We start from the raw sequence: 27,893 nt of genomic DNA on the forward strand, positions 1-27,893 counted from the left end.
CCAATCGCTGTCTCCAACATCAAATTTTTCATTTCACAAATTAAGTCAATTGGATAAATTTATTTTTCATTTCTTGGGTAAATGTACCTATAAAATGTCCCAAAACCTCTCCTATATCATAGAAATCGCCAAAACCACAAGAAAAATAGACAATCTTTGAAGTTTGGACAAATTTAGCACTCCCACAAACCCGGTATTGATGAGCAACGAAAACTAAATAACTAATACTCCACATTATTAAGCAAAGAAACTAACCCAGAGTAAACTGAAAAATTATCGAATCAAATGAAGTGGGAGACTCGTTACCGGGAAGAACGGATCGACCTGAAAGCTGGTAAAGGTTATTTCCAGATTATGACAGATTTGTCATAACTGGCAGATGCAACCATCCCTGTCACTTGAGATTGCGCCAGGGATGATATAACACAGTCGAGAGCCGTTATTGGCATGCTCCTATTCTCAGCCGTGTGCCAAAGCTCCAATGACTGGAAACGATGAAATTTAACGACAGAAATAAGGAAATTAGTGACACTGAGATAGTGTTATAGAACAATAAAGGTAAGAGAAAATAACCTCAGTGACCAAAAATGCCTTATAATATACGATTTTAACCAACTTTTTTTGGATTTGCCAAAATGACCAACTAAATCGCAATGCGATCGATAATTCGCAACGCGATCTCCGGTATCGCAAATCAGTTTCCAGATTCGCAACGCGAACTTCGACTATCGCAATGCGAACTTCAAATATCGCAATGCGAACTTGGACTATCGCAATGCGAATATGTAAATCGCATTGCGATAGGACTATCGCATTGCGAGCAATGCGAATATATAAATCGCAATGCGGCAATGCGATAGTCGACTATCGCAATGCGAACTTGGACTATCGTAACGCGAACTTCGACTATCGCATTGCGATTTACATATTCGCATTGCGATAGTCGACTATCGCATTGCGATTTACATATTCGCATTGCGATAGTACTATTGCAATGCGAACTTGGACTATCGCAACGCGAACTTGGACTATCGCAATGCGAACTTGGACTATCGCAATGCGAAATGTAAATCGCAATGCGATAGTCGAAGTTCGCGTTGCGATAGTCCAAGTTCGCATTGCGATAGTCGACTATCGCATTGCAATTTACATATTCGCATTGCGATAGTCCAAGTTCGCATTGCGATAGTCCAAGTTCGCGTTGCGATTTATTCCAAATTCGTTGCGATTGTCTAAAATCGCAACGACTGGTGGTATTGTATTTGTTTCTTAAGAATTTTCTAAAAAGATAGTATTCGAGCGGACGTGTCGAAGACACGTATTACCACGACCACGACCACGACCACGACTCGACCCGACCCGAGACGAGACGGACGGCGACGACGACGGCGCGCGAGAGTCCCCCTTGTTCTCTATCACTCAACAAGGAAGTAGGAAAACCAAGCCTTAAATACCATTCCCAATAATGTTTCCAATACTATGTGGGATTGAGCATTACCAACACTTGTTCCCAATACTATGTGGGATTGAGCCTTAAATAGTGATATTATTTTTGAATGTTTTGCTTAAAATTGCAATAATCGCAATTGATTGTAGATTGACTTTTAATTATGACATATTAATCGTATACTAATGCAATTGGTTGCTGATTCAGTTGTTTTAAGGTGCATGATTGTTAATTATTTCATGAATAATCACATTGTATTGGAAACAAGTGTTGGTAATGCTCAATCCCACATAGTATTGGAAACACTATTGGGAATGGTATTTAAGACTTGGCTTTCCCACTTCCTTGTTGAGTGATAGAGAACAAGAGGGACTCTCGCGCGCCGCCGCCGCCGTCGTCCGTCGGGTCGGGTGGTCGTGATCGTGATCGTGGTCGTGGTAATACGTGTCTTCGACACGTCCGCGCGAATACTATCTTTTTAGAGAAAATTTTTAAGAAACAAATGCAATACCACCAGTCGTTGCGATTTTGGACTATCGCAACAAATTTGGAATAAATCACAACGCGAAATTCGACTATCGCAATGCGAATATGTAAATCGCAATGCGATAGTCGACTATCGCAATGCGAACTTGGACTATCGCAACGCGAACTTCGACTATCGCATTGCGATTTACATATTCGCATTGCGATAGTCCAAGTTTGCAAGTTCGCATTGCGATAGTCGAAGTTCGCGTTGCGATAGTCCAAGTTCGCATTGCAATAGTCGACTATCGCATTGCGATTTACATATTCGCATTGCGATAGTTCAAGTTCGCATTGCGATAGTCGAAGTTCGCGTTGCGAATCTTGAAATTGATTTGCGATACCGGAGATCGCGTTGCGAATTATCGATCGCATTGCGATTTAGTTGGTCATTTTGGCAAATCCAAAAAAAAGTTGGTTAAAATCGTATATTATAAAGCATTTTTGGTCAATGAGGTTATTTTCTCTAAAGGTAAAAAGATATCATATCTGAGCTAATATAGACAGATGGAAACAGGGGGCATCAACAAGGAGTTGCGGAGTTGCGGAGTCGCAGAGTCGGTATAACAAAATTCAAATGATGTCAATTAGTTCCTGACAATATCAGAAGGATATGAAGTGGCACCTGATAACCACCAACGACTAAGAAAGCAGGAAAGCTATGATGAAAAACACAAGAATGGAATTTGTTTCCACTGGAATTGAGCTCGTGAATGCACTCTCCTGAGGCCAGCGACCACACTCTGACAGAATCCTGACTGATAGATGCTAAAATGTCTCTATGTGTGTCCCAACAAATAGAGTGTACTTCTGTATTGTGCCCCTGAGTTGAAAAATTTTCTCCACGTGAAAAGCTACTTTGTGAAAACTGGTTTCACTATGAATGAGGTAACATACTTTTCCTTTAAAAAGTTTACGAACTGACAAAATTTCTACCTGCAACAAGTGTGTTCTTCTATCAGTCTCGAAATCCACAATAGAGACAACAGCCTCTGCTGCTGCAGCTAGATATTGCCCTATTCTTGGTTGAAATCTTACATTAGTACTGCCTCCCTGCTTCAATTAGTGAAAGTAATTAATATCCAAAAGAGCCTGCACTAGTTGGGGAAGAACAAAGTTTAGGGATCTAGAAGTCTAGCCTTGGATATACGAGCACAAGAGTACTGATTGATGTTCCATAAGTGAATCTCGCTGTTACCATCACAAGAGCAGAAAAGTTCATTCTTCTTAAGGTGGAAATCAAGGGACATAACTTGTGCCATATGCCCTGTATATTTCCAGATGCAACAACTTGGCTGCAAAAATGACCAATAAAAGCAACCTCATATGAAAACCATAATATTCACCACCATTGATATATTAGAATTCAGACTTCTTTCTTCAACTGTAACAACTTTGTGTCTTGTCTTCAATCAAGCAATGTCAGGTTTAATGGTGTGAGTATTAACTCAGAATAGACAACAACAGTGTATGCAGTCCAAAATCCAAATATAAAACCTGAAGGAAGACTGCCACAATAGAAATGGGCAAAAGGGGACCAAAGGAGAGAACCACACACATTAATGAAAAAAGAAATGAGCTAGAAGATATACTTGAGCAGCATCCCAAACTCGCACTGTTGTATCAAAAGAAGATGTTGCAAACTGAGTGGAATTTGGTCTGAAGCGAATATCAGTTATAATATGAGTGTGTTCCTCTGGCGTACATTCAGTTTGCAGAGTTTCCATGTTCCAAAGAACAGCCTACTGACAGGAAATAGACAAGAATGTACATCATTATTCCACACTTCTATTTAAGTTTTTTTATTAATCATAAATACTCCCACAAATATTCTGCTAGGATCCAAGAAGTATAGCATCACATGGCTACATCGCTTATGGAAACAAAAGAGTCAATTACATTAATAATTAATAATCTAATCTTATGTTGCATGCTACTTTAGAAAATCCTTTCCTTGCATGCTACAATGTTTTATACCTTCTTGTCATGCCCAGCACTGTCCAATAGCTTTCCATCTGAAGAGAAATGACAGCATTTGACTTTTCCATTGCTTTTAAGTATTGAACCAATTTCATTCAAGCCATAACTTGAAATGTAGAAAAGAAATAATTACTGTGGTCAACTCGAAGAATATAGACATTGTTGAAAGCATGAGCTCATATTACCCTTTGAAGTCTCAGCAATGTGTTCAAAGGGTTTCGTTTTAGGCTGCCAAACAAATTCCCTCCATCCCCATCATCATGAGAGAGAAAAGATTCCACATTGTCCTCCAAGGAGCCAACATCTCCAAAATGTTCCATGTCCTCCTGCAATTACAATTACATCATAAGCAGGCTTTTGAAATGACTTGGCTAGGCTTGAATACACGCTTCCATAACTAAGGATGAAGAAACAAAACCCTAACGGAAACTTGTTAAGAAAAAAGTTTTATATAGCAATATTCAATTCAAATAGAGTATCAAGATCATTCATATCCTCATCACCATTAAGAAATCAAAACATTGACCTATGAAATAAAATATAGCCAATCGTTAAGCCATAACCACAGTCCAACCAAGAGGTTTGGAATAGCTAGACACTTTCTACACTACAGCATGAGCAACTCCAGACTGAACACTGACATGAATTACGTAAAAATGATGTGCTACAACAACTAGATTCATCATTAGCCATGTGAATGAAAGATTATGAAAAGCTTAAAGCCTTAAACATTGTAAGCAGCGCTTACAATAGGGATGATGAGTCTCCATCAATATCACAGCTGTGAGATCAATATCTCAGCCAAGAAACAGAAGAACACTTAAACATTGTGTAGAAATCAAGTAATTCTCTGTAATTTCTTATTCTTTTCAATATGACAGATTACATATTTATATAAAAAAACTCTCTCTAAAGTAGGAAACTCTAAGAAAGGAAAAATAATAATCCTAGGATATGATCCCTTAAAATAAGGGATTGTAGAAATCTATTTACAAAATCATATCTCTATAGCAATGGTAACAAATCATATCTCTATAGGAATGGTAACAAATCATCTCTATAATTCCTACATTCCCCCTCAAGCTGGAGAACATACATTGTATAATCCCAGCTTGAATAGGAATTTATTGAAAACAGGCTTTGGCAAAGCCTTAGTAAGAATGTCTGCAACTTGTTCTTCTGAAGGAATGTATGAAAGTGTGGCTGTCTTTTTGTTAACTTGATCAGCAATAAAATGCATATCAATCTCAACATGCTTTGTCTGATCATGTTGAACTGTGTTCTTGGCAATTTGAATAGCAGATTGATTATCACACAAAACTTCAAAGTGATCCTCTTGATTAGTGACAAGTTCTTTCAGTAGTTTAAGTAGCTAAATTCCTTCGCATATTCCCAATGCTAGTGCTCTAAATTCAGCTTCAGCACTACTTCTTGAAACGACATATTGTTTCTTACTTCTCCAAGTTGTAAGGTTTCCCCAAACAAAGGTGCAGTAGCCACTAGTGGATCTCCTTTCAGTAAGGTCTCCGGCCCAACTAGAATCTATAAAAATCTCAACAGTTCTGTCTTGTGTCATCTTAAACATTAAACCGTGTCCTGGAGTTTTCTTCAAGTACTTGAGAATTATATTTGCTGCTGTCATATGCTCTTCAGTAGGATTAGTCATGTGTTGACTTATCACACTTACAGGAAATGCTATATCTGGCCTTGTCAAGGATAAATAAATTAGTTTCCCAACTAATCTTTGAAATTTCTTTTTGTCTACCAAGGACCCATCTTCTTTGTTAAATTTCAAGCTTGCCTTCATTGGTGTATCAATCGGCTTACAACCAAGAAAACTAGTTTCTTTTAGTAAATCAAGTACATATTTTCTTTGGTTGATCACAAGTCCTTCTTTTGACCTTGCCACCTCCATTCCTAGGAAATACCTTAGCTTTCCCAAGTCCTTGGTTTCGAATTCCTTATTTAACAACTTCTTCAAATTGTAAATCTCTTCTTCATCATCTCCGGTAAGAATTATGTCGTCCACGTACACAATAAGGATAGCTTTCTTATTTGTAGAAGTTACCTTGATGAAAAGAGTGTGATCGGCGAGGGATTGCTTGTAGCCGTTTTTTAGGATGACTTTAGTGAACCTCTCGAACCAAGCTCTGGGTGATTGTTTTAACCCGTATAGAGACTTGTTGAGCTTGCACACCTTGTTACTTCCTTCAACAGACTTTAAGTCAGGTGGCAACTTCATATAGACTTCTTCTTTTAGCTTGCTATTAAGAAAAGTGTTTTTTACATCAAGTTGGTGTAATTTCCAATCGCAATTTACAACCAAACTTAGGAGTACTCGAACAGTATTCAGCTTCGCCACAGGTGCAAAAGTTTCTGTGAAATCTATCCCATATGTTTGTGTAAAGCCTCTGGCCACTAGTCTCGCTTTGTATCGTTGGATGCTACCATTTGAGTTATACTTTACAGTAAAGATCTATTTACAGCCAACAGCCTTTTTTCCTTGAGGAAGGTCCGTAACAGTCCAAGTAGCATTTTTCTCCAGTACACAAATTTCCTCTTCAACAGCCCTTCTCCATTTTGAATCCTTTAGAGCTTCAGTTATGCTTGTGGGAACATGTTCTTTATCCAAGTTTGTTGTAAATGCTTGAAAAGACGACATCAATGAATTATAACCAGCAAATTTTTCAATAGGATGCTTGGTGCACTGTCTAACCCCTTTTCTAATAGCAATAGGGAAGTCATCTAGAGTAGGGGAAGTGGATTTACTGATTTCTTCTTTTATTTCGACAGCTGGACCCAAATCCAACTCTCGGCAAGCATCAGATTGCAAAACAGCCTCAGGAATATGTTTTCTTTTCCTTATATAAAAATGGAGCTGTTTGATTTGTGTTGTTTGTGGAATATTTTGAATGGGTAGTTGTATTTTCAAGAAGGGTATTTAAAGTGGGTATGGGTGAAGTAGTGATAGGTACTACCGGTGGATCAATGGGAGTAGTTACAGGTGACAAACCTGTAGGTAAGGACAAAATTGGTGGCAATTCTGAAGGTTGAGAATGAAGAGTAGGAGGAGATACCTGATGTGGTTGAAAATCCTTCCATGTCTCCCCCTGAATTTCAGCCTGAGTGAAATAGGGATCATGCTCATAAAATATTATATCCATAGTGGTAAAAAATCGTTTTGAAGGAGGATGATAGCATTTATAACCCTTCTTAAGTGAAGAATACCCAACCAGTACACACTTTAATGATTTAGGATCTAACTTGGACTTATAAGGAGCAATGTTTTGGATAAAAATAGTACAACCAAATATTTTAAGTGGAAGAATGGAGGAGATAGGTTTAAAATGGGGAAATTATTGCAAAAATATAGATTGAGGTGTTTGAAATTGTAAAACCTTACTAGGCATTTGATTGATTAAATATGTGGCAGTTAATAAGGCTTCCCCCCATAAATATTTTGGAACATTAGTGATAAATAGAAGAGAACGAGTAACTTCAAGGAGATTTCTATTTTTTCTTTCGACAATACCGCTTTTTTTGTGGGGTGTCAACACAAGAACTAATCTGAACTATGCCTTTTTCCCTGAAAAATGCACCCAAAGACTTAGCAAAAAATTCACTGCCATTATCAGATTTAAAGAGCTGAATTTTAGACCCAAATTGAGTGAGAACCATGTTATAAAATTTGGTAAAAACACCTGCAGTTTCAGATTTATCTTTTAGCAAATAAGTCCAAGTTATCCTACTGTGATCATCAATGAAAGTGATAAACCACTTACAATTATCATCATTCTTCACCCGAGAATGACCCCAAATATCACTGTGGATCAAAGCAAAAGGGTGAGAAGGCTTATATGTAGAAGGAGAATAAGTTGATTTAGTGTGTTTAGCAAGACATCAAACTTTGCAAGAAAAAAATTTGGCCTTTTATGAATGAATAGAGCAAGAAAAACTTTTGCAAGATAGTGAAAACTAGGATAACATAAACGATAACATTATCAACTTTTTCTAAAGCGCTGAAAGATTTCGATATTTCGGTTTTAGTAGAGGCAGGAAGAATATAGAGACCATTCTGCAAGCTGGCCTTACCAATCATCTTCTTCGAGTTCAGTGCCTGCAAAATACAATCAATATCATTAAAAATTGCAGAGCAGTGCAAGTCGGTGGAAAGTTTACTAACGGAAACAAGATTGCAAGCCAGATTGGTAATAAATTAGGATTACATACCAGCTGGTTTGTTGATGCAATACCACCCGTTCCATCAGATCCATACATCATCAAATTTTTTGGCATGCTATTACCATGTTGCATATTGCTAACCACAGCTACTCCATCACCAGGCGTAGGAGTTGATGGGGTTGATGGCTGAGAGTTAGAAGGACCCACAATGTTTCCAGTACCGGTACTATTAGCAGGGCCAGAAGATGAAGGCCCTTTTCTTTTCCGGTTATTCTAATACACTATACAAATAACAGTTGTCAATTTAAGGGACAAGTTAGCAACTTATATAAAATAATTTCCAAAGTGCTTTCGAAAAAGCTAGTTTCAGTTATTAAAGGCATAGTTAGCCCATCGCAATTTGCCTTCATTCAGGGAAGCAATTGCTTGACTGTGCTCTTTTGGCTAATGAAGGCATAGAATATTGGAGGAAAAAAGGGAGGCGTGGAGTAGTCTTCAAAGTTGATTTCCGTAGGGCTTATGATTTGGTGGAATGGCCAATTTTAATGAGAATAATGAAGGTTATGGGTTTTGGGGATAAATGGATTTCCTGGATTGATCGATGCATTTCTACAGCCTCAATCTCGGTGTTAGTGAATGGATCTCCAACTGAGGAATTTCACATTACTAAAGGGTTGAGACAAGGTTGCAGTCTGTCCCCTCTCCTGTTCAATTTAGTTGGGGAACTTTTAAACTTAATGTTGATCAAGGTTGCTGATTTAGGCCTTTTCCAAGGGTTCAGCATCGGTAGGGATGGTAATTCCTTCCATTTGACCCATCTACAGTTTGCAGATGATCTAATATTATTCTGCAGTGATTCACCGATGCAGATATTAAATATTAGGAGAGTTTTGAGGGTTTTCAGTGTTATGTCTGGGCTGCATTTAAATTTGTCAAAGAGCACTTTGTATGGCGTTAATTTGGAGGTTGATAGGATAAAGGATTGGGCTAAGGAAGCGAGATGTGGAGTGGGGTATTTTCCAATGACATATCTCGGTTTACCGATTGGTTCAAGGAAAAATTCTGTAGGTTTGTGGGAACCGGTAATCCAGCTTTTCAACAGAAGACTAGCAGGTTGGAAAGCTAATTCTTTGTCGATGGCTGGTAGACTTGTGTTGGTTAAATCTGTGTTATCATCATTGCCGATTTTTTCCTCTCTATCTTCAAAATTCCAGTAAAGGTGACTCAGAAGTTAAATTCGTTGATGGCTAATTTTCTATGGGGAGAAAATCAATCTAAGAAAAGAATTCACTGGGTGAATTGGAATTCGGTATGTAAGCCTTTTGAAGAGGGAGGGTTGGGAAACCTTGAAATTAGTTTGATGAATAGAGCCTTGCTTGGGAAATGGGTTTGGAAATTCGCAAATGATAAAAACAGTCAGTGGAAAAAGATGATATGTTGTAAAAATAATGTTAGCAACTTATCTCTTGCAATAACACAGGTTGTTTCACCTATAGACTCTTGGGTATGGAGGGGTATTCTGAATAATTATGTAAAACAAGATACGATGGGAGAGTGTTTGAGAACAAATTCCAAGATCCAAGTGGGGAATGGTAGGTCGATTGCTTTCTGGACTGATGTTTGGGTGAATAATTTGACATTGAAAACTCAATTTCCCAGAATTTTTGCTTTGACGACGAATAAATGAGGGCTTGTATCCGAGTTTGGTGGTTTTGAAAATAATGTTTGAGTTTGGAATATTCATCTAAGAAGAAACCTATGTGACTGGGAATTGGAGCAGTGGATTACTCTAATGTCTTTGCTCAAAAATATAGTGTTGTCCGGTTCAATGGAGGATTTTCTTGCATGGTCGGGAAATGGGGTTGGTTTGTACTCGGTCAAGTCCTACATACAGACGTTGTCGAGCAATTCTGAAGGTAGGTTTGAGTGGAAGAAGTGGGTGTGGACAGGTTTGGCTCCTCCTAGAGTCCAAACCTTTCTGTGGCATATTCGCCATCGTAAATTGGCAGTCCGAGTGGAGTTGAAGAAAAGAGGGATCCCTTTGGATAATGTTCTTTGTCCGTTATGCGGTTATCAAGAGGAAACAGTAGAACACCTATTCTTATTGTGTTCTGTTGCAAGAGAGATTTGGAACAAATTACTAAAGTTATGGGATATTTCTACTGCTTTGCCTCAAGATCTCATTTCCCTTCTCTGTTCTTGGGAAAATCTAAGGCAGAATTCTATTATTTGGAGGTTTATCTCGGCTGTCGTGTTCTGGTCAATTTGGAAGGATAGGAACTTGGTGGTGTTTGACAACGGAAATGTGGACAGCACAACTCTATTCTTCTTCATTAGACTTAGGTTGGCTAAATGGTACCTTGCGAAATACCCTACTGCCTGTTTGCAGACTGATCTGCTAGTAGGGGATCCCTCGCGGGCTGATAAGATTCAAAAACCTTCTAGCTCTAAGAAGGTTATTGGTTGGTCACCTCCACCATTGGATATGTTTAAACTTAACGTGGATGGGGCAGTAACAGGTGATGGGTTGAAATGAGGAATTGGAGGTATTTTAAGAGATTCAAATAGCTCGACCTTAGCCACTTTCTCTACGGCAGTAGGGACTACTCTTCCTATTTTGGCAGAATTGAAAGTTATTAAGGAGGGAATTGATTTTTTCTATTCATCTAATTGGTTTAAGAAGGGAATACTTATTATTGAAAGTGATTCAAAAAGTGCAGTGGAATGGATTCATAACCAACACTCTGCCCCTACTTCCTTGAGTGATCTGGTAGAGGAAATTGGGGCTCTTATTTATGCTTTGGACGTTGTTCTTAGATGGATTCCTAGGAGTTGTAATATGGAGGCTGATAAGTTAGCTATGCAGGGGATTGGTTGATTGTTTGTAAGCTTTTTGTTTATATGTTTTGTGTTTTCTCGGGTTATGCATTAGCTTTGAGTCTGTAAGGGTGGTGGTAGTTTTGTAAAAGGTAAACCAATCAGATGCTGCTGCAGTATCTAAATTGGTTTACCCTAAGTCAGTGTTGTTGGTTTTGGTTCTGTTTTTCTGTTTTTGAAGGGGTGTTTTTCTGTTTTTGAAGGGGTGTTTTTCTGGTTGTATCTTATGTAATTTCAGTTGTTGAATGAAATTCTAAGGCACTCTTTTCCTCCTTCCATTAATTAAGGAGCTTCCTTACAACCTCCTATAATTAAGAAGGTGGTTTTTAAAGAGGCCTGCAATTCTTATCAAAAAAATTTAAGGGACAAGTTAAAGATAGTATCATCAAATGTTCCCATCACAAGTTCATGGAGTTCGTATGGACACCAGCTTGCAACCTACTGTAAGCCATTAAAAGGAAACATTGCGATAACCAAGAGACAAGGCAGAATCAAATTCAACCTGTTGCACTTGCTGTGACTGTAATGGGTCTTGTTGTGAGGAAGACTGTCTTATTGGTGGCATGTTCATCTGCTGAAAGGACACACAAAGAGAGAGGTAATTAAGAAAAAAGAGCATTGACCATTCTTAATCAAATTTATAACAATTAGGACTTATTAAGAACTACTGAACTTATCCTACAGAAACAATTAGCCATATATTTAACAAGGAAAAAAGTATAAAATATGCACCTAAGGAAAGGGTATGTAGACGAATAATGTTTGCAACTTATATAGTTTATATAAAGCAGATGCTATGACAACCGTCACAAGTCTATATAGAAAATTTTACTTATTTATTTTTCTCTTAAATAAGAAATTGAAAGACACATGCATATCTCATCCATTAACAAGATCGCAGGATACTGTAACTTTTGTTGAAAGCACCTTTTCCACTTTCTTGTTGATTGAACATGAAAACTATAAGGGTGTATTTGACAATAAGAAGTAGTTCAACAAGTATAACTTGTTCTGGAAAGGAAACCTTACTTTTGAAGAAGTTGATTGCATTGGAGAACCTATAGATCCATCATTGGCAGTTGGTTGGCCCTCTTTTGTATTTAAGGTGCTTCGAGATAATCCTGAAAATCTTTGAGGATCTATATCTCCATACATAGGTGAATTACCCATATTTACTTGTGGCTGGACTTGAGCTAAAACCTGTTGTTGCTGCTGCTATGGCAAAAGCTGAAACTGGTTTGCATTCTGTATGAACGGCTTTTGCACTTGAGCACCTAAACTTGGCCGAATTTGATCGATGCCCTGCAAAATAGCCAAGAGTCAGTTAAGGACAATAACCCCGTTAAGGAAAATATATATTAAGAACATGAGTCCAATTTAAAGCTTACAGTTAAAGGCCATCCCTTCAACGGAAGACTACCAACTCCGGGGTTCAAACCTTAAAGAAGAAAAGGTAAGCATGGAATTATAAGAATATTTACAGGAACACCATGACTAAATAAACTATAGAACCAAAGTTACTAGATATTGTGTCTTTGTCTCAAAAGAGAAAATACAGAAAGAGTAACTTCATGCAGTGTTTTTTAGAGTAGCAAGCTTAGCACACAGAAGAACCAAACTAAAGAAGCACCCAAGCTTCTTAAGTTACAGCAGCACTAAGCATATCTTGCGGTAGGCCACAAACAAATATCTAGCCTACTAGGTCTTATTGATTTTTTTTGGGATCATAGTGTACAATTTTAGAGAAACAGATGAGTTGAATATGGTAGGAAAGATGAGATAGTCCGTGATGAAACAAAATATAAAAATATCAGTAGAGGCTGAACGACAATGATGCAGTGACACGATAATAGAAAATAAATCAATAAATGCATGAGAAAGTATAATCAGAAGTTAGGTTTTGAAAACGGAACTCATTAGCATCCAGAAAGGTGATAGTATAAACTGAATAAAACCATTAGTTATAACAAATACCTGTATTTCCCATTCCAGATTTTGACTGCATGATCCCCTGTCCATACATTGAGGAAGGATCCATAGGCATGGATCTCTGTGTACCACCCAAATTCCCTTCACTTTTAATGTCCTGCAAGGATATATATATTTATATATAATATATATGCACAGACACGCATATATATATATGTATACCATTAGTTCAATCAAGCCAAAAGAGATTGCAAATTGTTGCAGCAAATAGCCAAACAAGGAAAAAAAACTTTAGCAATCAATGTCGGTATAGTCTATACCTGAATTTGTTGTAATGATGCAGTTACACTTCCTTGATTTCCTTGAACTAACTGACTGCATCAGAGACAGTTTTGGCAAGTCACTAACCCGAAAATGGTTAATTACAATAAACAAAACACCTTGCCTAAAATGTACAAGTATTTTACCCAGAATGATTTGTAGGTGATTTTAAGAGGGCCATCCTAGCATCAAGAGGTGGCTGAGATGTCTCTGAATTCATTGCATTTGGGTGTTTCATGCGCTCTTCATACATCTTTTCTGCCATTGCACTTGCATTTGACTGCCCTAGCAATCCTTCAGAGCCAATTGCATTTACAGGACCACCCAAAGAAGGATGATTAGGATCCCTGCGCTGCAATTGAGCTTGACGCATCAATTGCAACTGCTGCATCTGCAACTGTTGTTGCTCCGTTGCCTTGATTTGTTGTGCCTGTATGTAAATCCATATTGGTTCAAAACAATCAGTATATATTGCACAAATGACAAGAACTTATAATAATACTTGCTAAAGTCATAAGGGGCCACCTCTATGTATGCTACAGCAGCCTCTGAATGCTTGTCATTTGTTCTAGATATAAATATATCCCAAAAGACAGACCACCACTCAAAAAGAAATCCACCAGGCGCATCAATTGCTGAATATATAAGCAAGTCAATGAATTAATTACTGAAAATATAAGCAATTCTAACATTAATGTGTTAAAACAGATTCATATAAAAACTTCATTTTTTCACTTTCAGCATAAAAGCCAATTCATACCTACTGGATCCGAGGCGACTTTCCCTTCTGTCATGAAGGAATTTGCAGTGGCATGCAATCTTTTCTTTACCAAAAAATCATATATATAAACATCAAGCCTGCCAACCCGAAATAAGAGGAAACAAAAATTAAGGAATCAATTAAACTAAAATCAACATTCGTTTTCTGGAACAGATAATAAATACATCTTATCTGCTTCCCAATTGCTCTGCGCCATCGTTTCAGCTCAAAAACCAATTGAATAACTGTTCAAAACAAATCAAAGGAAAATTGATTTAGAGTAAAATTAAAAAGTCAATTTTCAGGAAAGAATTAAAAATTCGGCAGAAAATATTATAATTGTAGAACCTGAAACTGCATTGATCAAGACTAACCTTAAACAGAGTAATTCAATGGATCGGAGCCTACATTACCATTCTTGATCTCGTGAAGAAGATCTTATTGATCAATTAATAGTTTCTGCCTTCAATAAAGAAACAATTAAAAGAACTTAAATTTCAGAAACAGAAAGCTATAAATGGAACGGAAATGATCGAATTAGGGTTTTCGTTTTAGTTACGTAGATACGATATTGATGAAACTTCGAAGCTCAGAGTTATTTATTTATTTGTGTTTTAACCTAGCGAAAACGGACTAATATTAAGTGGTAAGCAATAAATTATTAAATTTAAACTTTTATATAAATATATAGGATTAATTTAGATTAATCAAAACGAAGAAGAAGATTTTAAATAAGATCCGAACCGGAGATTCGGGTGCTCGGAGTCATAGAGTATTTGTCAAACAAACCTGAGGTTCGGAGTTGTTTGTCCGGAGATGGTAGGTTCACTTTCTCAGCTGTCACACACCACGTCAGCTATGAGGACCCACCAAATGCGTTTAAAACTGACATGGCAGGATTATTCCAGTGTTTTAAAAATCGGACTGGACCTACCGGTTCAACCGGAAATTGTTGTCTGTTTTATTCATTCTATACCGGTTAAATTACTATTAGTGAATCGGAAATAACCGCTAAATCGGTTATGAACCGTTCGAAACGGACTGGACTGTGAACCGATTGAAAACCGGTTCTGTTTTTTTTCTAAAAAAATTAAATCAAACGACGTCATTTGTTAAACAAGCCGCGAGTCGAACTTGAGTATTGATGAGCTCAACTCGAACTCAAAAACTTTAAAAGTAAGCTCAACTTGACTCAAAAACTCACGAGCTAAAAATTATCAAGTTCAACTCGAACTCAAAATATAATATTGAAACTTGAACTCAAAAATGCTCGAACTCAAAAAAAATTAGAAACTCGATTGAAGCCTGAAATTCGAGCTTGATTGAAGCGAAAGAATAGTTCGCTTTGTGCTCACGCTCCATGATTTTGAATGTCAAATTACCTCTATTATTTGTAGAAATCAGTTGGGATGATCTTCTATGTTTCTTAGCCATGTGGGATTGTTTTGTTTTGTTTTCATATTTTTACTCTTTAGACTTTTATGATGCTCTTCTATATTTCTTAGCCATGTGGGATTTTAAAAAAAAATTAAACCAAACGACATCATTTGTTATGATTTTTTTAGCCCCAAATTTATTTTTTGATTATAGTTATATAATTATATTTATTATTTAATATGTTTTACCTTAAATATTATGTTGTAGTTTATTTGAATCATTTTGTTTCACTTGATTTTATGGTTTTTAACTTATATATGTTATAATTTGCTTTGAATATGACTTGTGATATAAAAAATTGTTTTTTATTAAATGTTTTTATTTTTTTATTTAATTTTTTAAATAATTAATTAATTATAACGTCGTCCGGTTCTTCCGACCGGTCTGATCGATTCGACCGATTGAATTAATGAACCGATAACACGGCCGGTTCGCTGACCGGTCCAGTTCTAAAACCATGGATTATTCTACTTCTCTAACTTCTCCTTTACCTTTTTGAATTGATCATTTTTCTTTTATAATTGTATATATTTTATTCGTCAAAATTTAAAAATTATGTGTCAATCATTTTTCTTATTAATTCATTAAATTTTAATTATTTATCGTTATATTTTAATTGTTAAACTTTTAACACCTATTAATTTAATGATGTGGCACATTATTAAAATAAGTTTATTTTAAATTTGATCCTTGAATATTAAATAGAATATTAATGTGATTTAAAATTTTAGATCAAACATCATTTTGATCCACATATTAATATTAAGTTGGTTCTTGAATTCATCCAAATGTTGTCATCCACCACTCACCAACGTCATTGTCAATGACTATTGATCAAGATCGATTGTCATTGTTATCTATTGTTAAACTCTAAAACTTTCAATCCACTCATTTTTTATATCTTAAACACATATCTAATGTATGTTTCACCAGAAAATATCTTAAACTCATCAAATCTAACCTGAAATTCTTTGCCTTCCTTTAAAATTAAATCATAACAATATATTTATCATTAATATTCCTTTAAAAAAATCAAAAATCTATATCTATATCACAATTAAATATATAAACTTTTTGTTTATAATGCCATTAGCATCTTTTGATGCATCATTAGCCGTAATAAGCTCGGCCTCAATTATAGAATCAATTATCGTATCTTGCTTCGAACTTTTCTAGCTTATAGCACCTTCATTATGATAAAATACAAAATCATCTTCCTCACGATATTTTCAATTAAGATGATTTTCATAAATTATCTTCCTCACAAAGTGTTGAACTAAACTTAGATTTTGATATAACATGAATTTTTAAATGTTTTAAGTTGTTAAAATTTACATTTTACGATTCTATAAATAATTTGTCAAAAACTATTACCAAGCATTTTTAGTGTAAAAAAAGTTAACAAGTGTTCTTGACACTACATCAGAACTGGTATATAGTGGCATTTAAAAGCGTCGCTAAAAATGTTGCCGGCGTAAAAAAATACCGCAAAAAAGCGCTAAAACAAACGTCGCAACTGTTAGTGGCTTTTCTACTAATAAATGTCGCTAAAAGTCATGTTATGTTACGGCATTTGTGTACTAAAACGCCGCTAAAGGTCAAGTTATATAGTGGCATTTTAGTATACAAACGCCGTAACAAGTTCACCATACAGTGACCTTTTTTAGAGCAAATGCCGTAATAAGTTAGATATTTAGAGGCGTTTTCTCGCAATAGGTTCCCTATTTAGCAAGGTTTTTAGTCACAAACGTCGCAATAGGTTAGTCATTTAGCGACATTTCCCCCTAAAAATGCCGCCAAATATGCACTATGTTAGTGGCGTTTTGTCCCTAAAACGCCGATAATTAAAACTGATTTTCAACATATCTTCTTCCTATTTTGTACTACCCAAATTTAACCTGTAACAATATCCAATAACCATCTTAAATTTAATTACGATTCAAATTAAGTAATAATACATAAAAACATAAATAAATCAAAGTTTACAAACATCCAAGTTAAATATAATGTAGTTCAACATTTTTCAATAACATAAACAAAACATTAACCTAAGAAAACACCTACGATGATGAATTCTTTGTTTGATTCTGCTGCATCATATGCTTCATATCTTCAATTTGATTTTGAAGTTATTCATATTTTTCTGAAATGTTGCTTCTGTCACTGCTCTCTCTGCTTCTCTCGCTGCTCTCTTTGCTTCTCTCGCTTCAGCTTCGGCTTTCATTTGAGCAATTTTTTCATCAACTTGACTCAGCTGGTGTTTCAATCGATTAACTTCTTGTTGAGAAGATTGGTTGTGTGATGGCATGTACTGAGACAAGATGGATCCAAAATATTTGGTTGAAGTAACGAATAATCCCTGAGATCAAACTCGACCATATCTTTCAGGATCGAAAACTTCAGCAATAACTCGATTTTCAATCTCGTCCGCATTAATAGAAGCATGGGATGAATCCATAGCTTCATACTCTACCCTTTTATCGCTCAATTTTTCCAGTTAATAAGTTAAGAATTTAGAACAAATTCAAACATTATTTAAAATAAAAATGTTATACTATAAATATAACATAATGCAAATTTTATGTCCACTAAATATACCATAATTTATGTAGCTTCAGAAGCCATTAGAGAGCCATCTTTTTTTGTATGTGTCATTTCGAAGAGCTTTATTCGTCCAACTATATTATCGGACGTGATTTCCTACAATGTATAATATAAATTAATACTTACAAAAAAGTAATAAATAATAGAAAAAATGTTAATTACTATATGCTACCAACTTAAAATTACTATATGAATAATCATAATTAAAAAAAAGAATACATGTTCATGAGCTACACGTGTAACACCCCCAACCTGTATCCGACCCGGATACGAGTCCGAAGTGTCACATTGACTTTTCAAACATTCATTGTTATGAAATAGTGAGTAATTTAAAAACTTTTATAACATTTAACTTATTCAAAACGTTTACAAAATATAAGAGTTCATACAATTTATATCTTTAGACTACATGCCAACTACACTCTATATACAGTACATATATTTTCTGATCTGATATTTGGTAAGGAGAACTGACCTGTCTTGCTCCGCATTACTCTTTACTCTTCTCGAAACCTACGTGTGAAACAATCACACGCTAAGTCGTTGACTTAGTGAGGCAATAACACATATAATAAAACCACAAACCATTTCATATAACATAATGCATACATAAACATATACCATCATTATCATTAAGAAACACACATAACTTCATATGGTTCATGTAACACATTTCAAACCACTTACCTTTAATAACCATTTATAAACCCATCGTATACATATCACATTCAATATGTTTGTTTGATCTCTTTATTAGCCCATGTACACTATTGAGAACTTAAGGTATGTGAGTACATTGAGGTTGTGCACTAATGCTGTCACCACAACTCGTATCAATTCCCTCATGGGGCACCGAACCTTAGTTCAGTATTCATCCCGAAGGACCAGTCCATAGATCCCGAAGAATCTAGGTAAACAGCCCATATGTCCCGAAGAACATAGGTAAACAGTCCATATGTCCCGAAGAACATAGGTAAACAGTCCATATGTCCCGAAGAACATAGGTAAACCCTCGACCCTTGGCATGCCAACTATACCTATAGCTCTCTTATCACATAACATGGGCATTAACATTCATAACAGTTCAATTTACTTATTCATATCCTTTCTCTTATGAACATATATCTTTTCTTTTCAGTCACGTACCAAATGTACGTGTAATCATTGATCTTATAATCACATGTTCATTCTCTTCGGTCACATACCATGTGTATGTGCAAACATATATCTAATATCATATAACACGCATCACAAATGCATGTATTCACATAAATCATTTCTTATAGCTTTATTCATATAAACTCATATCTTATTTCACATATACTTTCCATATAACTTATATATATCATAATCACACAAATGATAACATTGATCACCAATCAAATAACATTTTAGGAGTTACTTCTTACCATAGTAACTCCATCACTGGCTCATCGCAAGCCAAATTTTTATTCAATAATATAAGTACAAATAAAATTGCACTCACCTTAGCTTTGCTTTGATTCGATTCTAATCCTTCAGTTGATTCAGAACGAGATCACGTTCTATATCTACATAATCATACATAGATCTATATCAGTATCATAACTAATATACTCTAATGGTTCACTCTTTAGACCAAGAGAAAAGTCAATTTCATCTTTTAATGAAGGTATGCATCGATGCACTACTGATGCATCGGTGCATAAAATGTATTCGATGTTGTATTATTGCTGAGATGCATCGATGCACTCCTTATGCATCGATGCACCGATTGCATTCGATGTTTCACTATTAATGGGATGCATCGATGCACTACTTATGCATCGATGCACGAATTGCATTCTATTTCTTTATTTTAAAAGAGTGCATCGATGCATTACCAATACATCGGTGCACATTCAAACAAATTTCTGGGTTTTAACCTTGATGCATCGATGCACTATGAATGTGCATCGATGCACTCTGCCCAGAACCTCTTTCTGAACCCGAAAATCCATTCATTTTGGATTAAATCCTTCATGTTTAATCCCCTCTTTCACTCTTAACTCTAGTACACATCCTTAAACCAATTTATACTCATTTATTTCATCTTTAACCTTCAAATCCTATCCTTCATATGAAATTCAAGAATTACATCAATAATCCAACATGTTTGAATTCCACTTTTAACACTTCATATATCTTAACTAGATTGATGACAAGTCAAATTTAACTTTCAATTATAGTTATGAACTCTATTCCAAGATTTCATTTAAGAACTTCAAATCTTAAATCTCTCCTAACTCCATCATCCTTTGATGTTAAGATAACTTAAGCTTTCCTTAAGCTTAGTTATCATCTAATAATCAAAACCCAATATTAAACTTAACAAATAATTAACTAAGTAGAATACTCACCTTTGAGCTTGGAGATACGGGAGGAGAGGAAGAAGAAGAAGAAAAGAGAGTTTCTGGATAAATCTCTCAATCTTATCCCATATATACCATTATCTTATCCTTTCCAAGTCAAATGACAACTTTGCCCTTAAAATCCTTTAATAATTACTAAAAACTTTTAGGATTTATTTTCAGATAAATCATTGAACTAATCCATTCTTCTATTTTAATCACCAAATTTCTGAAACTTTACCATTTAGTCACTAACCCATAGTTTGGGATGTTACAACACGAGCAAAGCTCTTCAATCCAGCAGTGTGAGTAAACTTTTGTTGTTGTCTGCTAGCAAAACCAATGTGCTTTCGGTCCTACAATTTGAACTCCACATGACTTATAAATTCAATAATATAGTGACATAATATTATTCTTAAAGTGTGTCATACATCTCATTTCTTTGAACTCCAAAACCTGACTGTATCTTCCCATTCCAGGTGGGACATTTTGCAGCTTTCATTCGAGGCTAAGATTGTTCTTAAAATATTTATTTTTTAAGAAACTCTTGTGGTCTCTCCATTACTCTTGTGGTCTCTCCATTTCTTTCCTAACGCTTGCTTCAATTAATCGTCTGAGACCTTTGTCGAAGCGATTTTTGAGTGCGGTGTGGGGAGGCGAGATTTTGAAAACCACGTCATTTTTAATTATTCTCTTTACGATTGAATTTTAATTAAAAACAATGTGATTTTAAAAAACCTCTCGTTTCGAAAATTTGGAAATTCCTTTATGATTAAAAACATACGGTTCGAGGAGTCGCCACCAATCTTTGATTAGGGTGTGATTGGGCACCCAAAAAATGTTTTGTCATTTTAAATAAAAAATTAATTTTAATTAAAACAACAAATTTAGGTCTGTATTACCAAAATTCGAGTTCGGGAGTTGATTACGCGTAGGGAAGGATTAACACCCCCACAACGCCCTAAATCGGTACCTCGTCGATTAATTAATGTCTTTGCAACGAATTTCACAAGTTTGAGTTTAATTTGATTAATGATCCCTAAAAACAACAAAGCAAAATTTATAAAATTCAAAAATAACAAAATAAATTAAATTAGGATTACCAAGCCATTAGAAAGATAAAGAATATTTGATTATTTAAAGATATCGAGACCAGATCTTTAGTTTAGTTCTAACGACCTTTTCTCGAAAAATTTTAATAGTCGAATATTTCCTTTTCTTTTGTTCCCAAATTTTACAAGGATAAATCCAAATTTAATTAGGCGTTACTGACGGGATATAATTTTAATTTAAAATTGCCAAAACAACTCTCTAGTAAGTTAGGAGAAGTTATTCCAACAATTTTAAATTAAAAGAATATTACCCTTATTCCAATTATGTAATGGTGTCGGGTCAAACTCAAGAGGCTGACATGCAGAAAAAATTCACACCTAAACATGTGCGTATCATACTCAAAATAATATATACATGCATATACTTAAAGTAAATATATCTTAACCTTACAAACATGCATAAAATATTAAACAAAAGGACTCAAAATAAAAATTTAAAGTAAGGGGCCAGAAGCATAATCAATGCAAAATTAGATTAAACATACTAAATGGATTAGAATAGCACATACAAGACATTCAAAGGTCAAATGTTTAAAACAGCAAAGGTTCAACTACAACACTACTTAGGACTAAAATGTAACTCTCAAAATAAATAAATTGGTTGAGTAAACAAACAGAAATTCAAAACAATTTAATTCGGGACTAAAAATAAATACGCTCAAAATATGATGGCAAAATCAGAATCTAAAACAACGCAGTGACCAACATTAAACACGCACAGGAATATAAAGACCAAATTACAAAGCAAACAAGGACTCGACATAGGGACTAAAATATAACATGCGGAAGTTGAAGTTCTAATATCTAAACAACAAAAGTTACATAAATAAACACTTAGGACTAAAATCAAAAGTGCATACAAATATAACATGCTTGATCACGAAACCCCTTGTCCATCATGAAAACCTTCTACTCTGATGACCACTCACAAATCGACACCTTTTGATTATGCCATGATCATGCATGCAGACAATGGGAAAAACCACATAAAAAACAAGTTAGTACAAATATGATAACAAAATGACAAAAGGCAACAATAACAAAATAAGTAAATTAATAAGATAATGCAAAAATAAAAAATGCGAGTACAAATGCAAATGCACGAGGTGTTAATTCCAAAAGTGACCACTTGTAGAACAACCGTTCACTTAGACAACAAGAATTCAGTTAGTACACCATGTAGTCAAAATACAATGTGATTCTTTATCTCTTCATTTTCTTGATACTCTTCATGGGATCTGGTATTGCACCTCCAAAATTGTCGGTGTATTTGATCACCTTTGATGACGTCGGATGTCTTTAAATTGAATCTTGAAATCTTCATTCTTTCCTCCAATGTGAAGTGGTCTTCATGTCTTTATAAAGGGTCTTCATGTCTTTATGAATGGTCTTCTCATCTTTATGAATAGTCTTCTTATCTTTACGAATGGTCTTCTCGTCCTTAGTATGACTGAATTTATCCCTTGAGTTAACATCTTCGCCTTTACACTTTTAAAGGAATTCTTCAATCAGCTTCAGATCTCTTCATTCATCGGGCGTCCTTCTTCATGGATCGTTTGAACATCTCTGGATCTCCTGGTTTTTACTACATGGTGGAGAATTTCTTGCCTCAATATGTTCAGCCTTCTTGTTAGTCAATCATTTGCGAATTAACACCCCTCGATGACATGAGGATGCAAATGCAATAAAATCACAATAAAATAGACATATAACAAAAATGGGTTAGTGCACATAAGATAAACAACAAGATAGTGGATACTGTAAACATCAAATAAAACCTACCCTCACATGCTGACTACCCAATCATGTTTTAGTAGATCCTACCCAAAATGATATCTACCTACATACTTTGTCATTCACAAAAACTACTAACCACATGGTATCTAATTCACATGCTTTGTGCGAAAATATAAAACCTAACCGCATGCTTTTCTAGTTCTCATACTTCTTGCAAAAATAAATTCGAGGAAAATGTTAGAATGAGTTTCCCCTTAATGTCTGCGGACAGAGATTCAGCATAAAACGGGCAGAGTTTCGGTATCACTAAAAGGGTCCTCGAATTATCCTTTACTGGTGCCCCCTTGGGCTTGCCAAACCCTCAATCCTCACCCATTATAGGCTTAGAACGAATCAAGTTCAATTTGAGAGGATACATTTCCCTATGTCCATGCGAGAAAACTCAATGTTTCACTCGTAAACATAAGGCATGTACCCCAGAGGTTACTTGCTAAAGCCCATGCGGAGAAAAGTAATTTTTCTCACGTAAGCGTAGCGTTCACCCCTACCTAACGGGACAGAGCACAGTTAGAAGGCTCTAAATATCGAAAGGTTATAGCGGCAGTGAAGGGGAAACCCATAATCCTTTGCCTCGATCCAAGAAAAACAACAAACTTAAGGTCAGAAAACTGAAACATGCAAATCACACGTTAGTACAACTATTTATTTGTTAATCAAATCGTAAATTTAAAATGCAAACAACAATTTAAAACAAACCAGGGATCAACAACCAAATTAAAGTAAACTTATAACTTTCAATTTGCAAAGACAATTAATTAATCGACTATCGGCCTGACTCTCTAAAAAAAAGTCCCCAGTGGAGTCGCCAAGTTGTCGAAACGATTTTTAAGTGCGGTGTGGGGAGGCGAGATTTTGAAAACCACGTCATTTTTAATTATTCTCTTTACGATTGAATTTTAATTAAAAACAATGTGATTTTAAGAAACCTCTCGTTTCAAAATTTTGGAAATTCCTTTATGATTAAAAACATACGGTTCGAGGAGTCGCCACCAATCTTTGATTAGGGTGTGATTGGGCACCCAAAAAATGTTTTGTCATTTTAAATAAAAAAATTAATTTTTATTAAAACAACAAATTTAGGTCTGCATTACCAAAATTCGAGTTCGGGAGTCGATTAAGTGTGAGGGAGGATTAGCACCCCCACAGCACCCTAAATCGGTACCTCGTCAATTAATTAATGTCTTTGCAACGAATTTCACAAGTTCGAGTTTAATTTGATTAATGATCCCTAAAAACAACAAAGCATAATTTATAAAATTCAAAAATAACGAAATAAATTAAATTAGGATTACCAAGCCATTAGAAAGATAAAGAATATTCGATTATTTAAAGATATCGAGACCAGATCTTTAGTTTAGTTCTAACGACCTATTCTCAAAAAATTTTAATAGTCGAATATTTCCTTTTCTTTCGTTCCCAAATTTTACAAGGATAGATCCAAATTTAATTAGGCGTTACTGACGGGATATAATTTTAATTTAAAATTGCCAAAACAACTCTCTAATAAGTTAGGAGAAGTTATTCCGACAATTTTAAATTAAAAGAATATTACCCTTATTCCAAATATGTAATGGTGTCGGGTCAAACTCAAGAGGCTAACATGCAGAAAAAATTCACACCTAAACATGTGTGTATCATACTCAAAATAATATATACATGCATATACTTAAAGTAAATATATCTTAACCTTACAAACATGCATAAAATATTAAACAAAAGGACTCAAAATAAAAATTTAAAGTAAGGGGCCAGAAGCATAATCAATGCAAAATTAGATTAAACATACTAAATGGATTAGAATAGCACATGCAAGACATTCAAAGGTCAAATGTTTAAAACAACAAAGGTTCAACTACAACACTACTTAGGACTAAAATGTAACTCTCAAAATAAATAAATTGGTTGAGTAAACAAATGGAAATTCAAAACAATTTAATTCGGGACTAAAAATAAATACGCTCAAAATATGATGGCAAAATCAGAAACTGAAACAACGCGGTGACCAACATTAAACACGCACAGGAATATAAAGACCAAATTATAAAGCAAACAAGGACTCGACATAAGGACTAAAATATAACATGCGAAAGTTGAAGTTCTAATATCTAAACAACATAAGTTACATAAATAAACACTTAGGACTAAAATCAAAAGTGCATACAAATAAAAGACCAAATGAAAAATGAAAAACTCGATTTTAGGGTTAAAATGAATTGTAAACGAATGACGAATGACCCAAAAACCAATTAATCCATGCGTGAAACAGGGCAACAAAACACTGCAGTTTTAATGCATACTTATATTCTAAACTTATGTAAGTTTAACCCTAACTCTCATTTGCTCTCTTAACACTCCCCAGCACCGTTCTCTCTATCTTTCTCTCTTCAACCCTCAACGTCGCTCGACCGAGAGCCACAAAGGCTCGCTCTACGCCGACCACCACCGATTGGTGGCCGTTATACCCCCGATTATCTTCTCAAATCAACCACAAAACCCACACCAAACTTATATAACCCCCAAATTACCCTAGAAACTGCCTAGTGAGATCCAAATCGACCCAAACAGCCTCAACACCACGTGCGAGCCTGAACTCAAAGGAAAATGACCCTTCCACACTCAAAACAGCCTGAAAATGGATACCTTTAAGGAATCCACAGTGACCCAACCTCAGGCGACGACTGTAATCCTCTTCTGATGGAAAAGGTAATAACTTTTGATAGATTTCTTTGGTTCTATGCTTTAGGGTACTTGGTTGCTGATTTTTCTCTCGGGCTATGGCATGCTCAAGTCTAAAACGTTTTGGTTGTGAATATTTCTAATAACAGGAACAAGTAAGATTTTTTTACACTTTAAAAAACGCTCCCCTTCTTATTGTTGAATCATTAAAAAAAAAGGGAATGATATGCTTCTGTCGAATGGCCAAAATAAGAACTCTTATTTTTTATTGATCACTTACAAAAGGAAACGGAAATAAGACCATATCCTTCTTTTTCATCCAATCGAAGGAAGAAGATGACCCCCTCCCACTGTTAATGTCTCCCTTGAATTATGTGTATCCCTGCTAATGGAGTAATGGGCGTTGTAGGGTATGGGCATGAGCTGTTGGTGGTGTTTTCTCGGGGTGCCGAGCCTTGTCTGTCGCGCTTCACGTGGGTGGATGGTAAGCCGGGGTTGGAAATGGTGAAGGCACGGGCACGAGTTGGAAATGGTGAGCTCGTGGTGGTTTCTGCTGGGGGTTGTTCCTGGCCTCACGTGATGTTTCAACCAGGTTCGCTTGGGCCTGCTCTGCTTTGCGGGCTCGGGTTTTAGGCTTGTCTTGAACTTGTAATAATTTGGCTTGTAATTGGACTGTAATTATTTGTAGTCTATTTTGGGCTTTGTAAGATATAAATGGACCTTAGACACTTAATTTATATTGAACTTCAATCTGTGTCTCGATTTTTATATACGATTAATCCCAATTGAGCACCTAAAGCTTCCAAACGCAAACTTTCACGCTTCGTCATTTGAATTGATTCTTCATCTGAGCACAATTACCTCCAAATTAATTATCGGGTATCTTCAAATAGATTTAAAAGGCCCGGATAAAATTAGGGTATTACAACCTTTAAAGAAAATTTCTCCTACAAATTACACAAATGTTGAAAGTAAATATATATTATTATTATTGAACTACAATGAATTATTTATTACAATGAAATATTACCTTAATGCAATCCACAACCTGGTTTTTGCTACTATTAGGAATCTCACGTCATGACTCATAATTGATCGATCTCAAAGAGGAAGTTGGTACAATTCCTTCATTATCGAACGACCTCTACTATTGCACCTTTGACCATTTTCAGCTACATAAGAAATAATTTAGTGCATGTTTTCAAAATCAAGTCAATAAGAAAATTAGTCACCATTTAAATACAGAGTCGAACATTACCTTCAATTTCTACAGTTTCTTCAACTGTATTCGGAACTTCTGTAGATCCAACACTAATCTACTCTTCATAATTTGTTTTCTCCTCCTCTTGAGGAGCTTGAACAATCCACAGATCACTTAATTTTCTCCTAGGCATAATATATGCAATAAACAAACAACAATATTAGTAACTACTGACAACAATACTATTAATATATATATATATTCGACAACATCAATATATATAAATGATAACATTATAAATTAATCAATTAAGATATAAAATCTAACTAAATTATTATGTCATACCAATTTTCATAAATATCTTCATCCATGTCATCCCGAACATATTGGAATTGTGAACTGGTACCAGTAATAGGTTCATCTAAATTTTGTGCTACAAAAGACAAAGTTTATGATCTTGTTTCAATGTCATCTCTACTTCCATCCCCGATGTATATCAAGTCTCTAGGGGTGTCAAATTAACACACCTAATGTTAGATTAAAATTATATCTTTAAAATTATATCAAGTGTGGGAAGCATATTCCATGGTTAATGAGAATGCAACTAGAGAAGAAGTCAAATTAACATCAAGTTAGGGTTGTCACTAAGAGCAGCCCAAGCAATATATGAATGGAA

General features: G+C 35.3%; 1 long non-coding RNA gene and 1 pseudogene across 1 annotated transcript; one reads left to right on the top strand and one right to left on the bottom strand.

Moving 5' to 3' along the window:
- Positions 1-341: 341 nt before the first annotated feature.
- Positions 342-14,550, bottom strand: LOC120119299 (annotated as a pseudogene).
- Positions 14,551-25,688: 11,138 nt separating this feature from the next.
- Positions 25,689-26,766, top strand: LOC120119348. Its single transcript, XR_005515822.1, has 2 exons — positions 25,689-26,043; positions 26,426-26,766. It is a non-coding gene; the product is annotated as an uncharacterized LOC120119348 (long non-coding RNA).
- Positions 26,767-27,893: the final 1,127 nt, after the last annotated feature.

This window comes from Hibiscus syriacus, unplaced genomic scaffold (genome assembly GCF_006381635.1).
Source record: "Hibiscus syriacus cultivar Baekdansim isolate YM2019G1 unplaced genomic scaffold, ASM638163v2 tig00110332_pilon, whole genome shotgun sequence".
NCBI lineage: Eukaryota > Viridiplantae > Streptophyta > Magnoliopsida > Malvales > Malvaceae > Hibiscus > Hibiscus syriacus.